Genomic DNA, 1,440 nt, shown 5'->3' with positions numbered 1-1,440 from the left:
CATCTGTACATCCTATGGTTTCTGAAATAAAGTTTTTCAAAACTTAAACGTATTGTCCGAACAACTATAAATCAATTTATTTTAGGAAATATCTTGAAAACTACTATTCCTACGCCGGTAAAGGCCATAAACTACTTTATAGTACGTTAAACTAGCTTTAATTTGAGTGCTAATAGGCATCTTACGTCACATCGTTCCTGAGATATAGAATTCTCAAAATAAATTAACTTAACACTGATCTTTCAGCAGATTTTTAAGACATGTTACTTTTTAAAAAGCTATACCTCGTGAACTATTGGACGTAAATAGCTCCATTAGGGCTCACATTTCAGCAAATTAACTCTCCTTTAAATAGTGTTCTTTTAGATTTTCTAGCGTTCTTAATTTTTTAAGATAGAACTCCGAATGAAAATTTTTTTGAAACAGCCGCTATTTTTTATTCCCCCTACCTATACTGGGCAGACTCATCAGTTTTAACTAGTAATTATACATATTTTTCATTAAACTAATTAAAATTGGAGTGAAATGACTTTTTTTTCCCTGGCTCTTGTACTATAACGTCATCTTGATCCTGCGGCAGCTGTCACTCCTAGGCCTGGTCCCTTCAATGGGACTTCCAAGCGTTGAATTATAATTTTGACAGTAGAACATCCTTCCCTTTTTTTTTATTTAAAAAAAAAACAGCTTACAAAAGTTATTTTTAAAAATAAGAGGTCTAGTATTAACTAATCGTTTTCTCGTTGTATAAAATCCCGCTTGACTAATTGCTTGACAATACAACAATGTACGGTTACTCATAGCCCGTGTCTGTGACGCTTTACAGTTTCCATGGCTCTTATTTTCGTCGACCCATTTCATGACGAAGCTCTATTTCCAATCTCGTTAAGGTAACGCAATCCTTTCAAATTGTGCTCTGTCTAATTAGTTTAAATAGCAGCCTCAGTTCATTCTAGTTGAGGTGGTTTTGAAACCAACTCCCACTTGCTTGTTGAAATAAAAAAAAATACACTGTCCTCGATCGATCTAGCTATCTAATGCAAGAGAGGTCCGTAACATTAAATTAAAACCTTATATGAGTCAGAGTTAGTTAAAATAGAACAGAATTGAGGTTGTTAAGAAAAATTGGTAATTTATTCCGTCTATCAGTCGGTGCCAGGAATGAATACATTGCAGTTCAGTGAACACTATATTTCTATTTTGGACTCCCTAATAGTAAAAAAGCCCAAGAGGGCTAAAAAAGTCAGTTATTTCACCCCAATTTTTTGATTATTTTAATAAAACTTAAAATAATCTGTAATTACTAGTGAAAATTGATGAGTCTACTAAGAATATGTCGGTGGAATAAAAAATGGTGGCTTTATAAAAACGTTAAAAATAATTAATTTTTCATTCGGAGCTTTATATCTTTAAAACTACCAACAACAATAGAAAATCTAAACT

This window comes from Halyomorpha halys, unplaced genomic scaffold (genome assembly GCF_000696795.3).
Source record: "Halyomorpha halys isolate HHAL.00 unplaced genomic scaffold, Hhal_1.1 Scaffold548.1, whole genome shotgun sequence".
Lineage (NCBI taxonomy): Eukaryota > Metazoa > Arthropoda > Insecta > Hemiptera > Pentatomidae > Halyomorpha > Halyomorpha halys.
The sequence above is the reverse complement of the archived record's forward strand: the minus strand, read 5'-3'. Positions refer to the sequence as shown.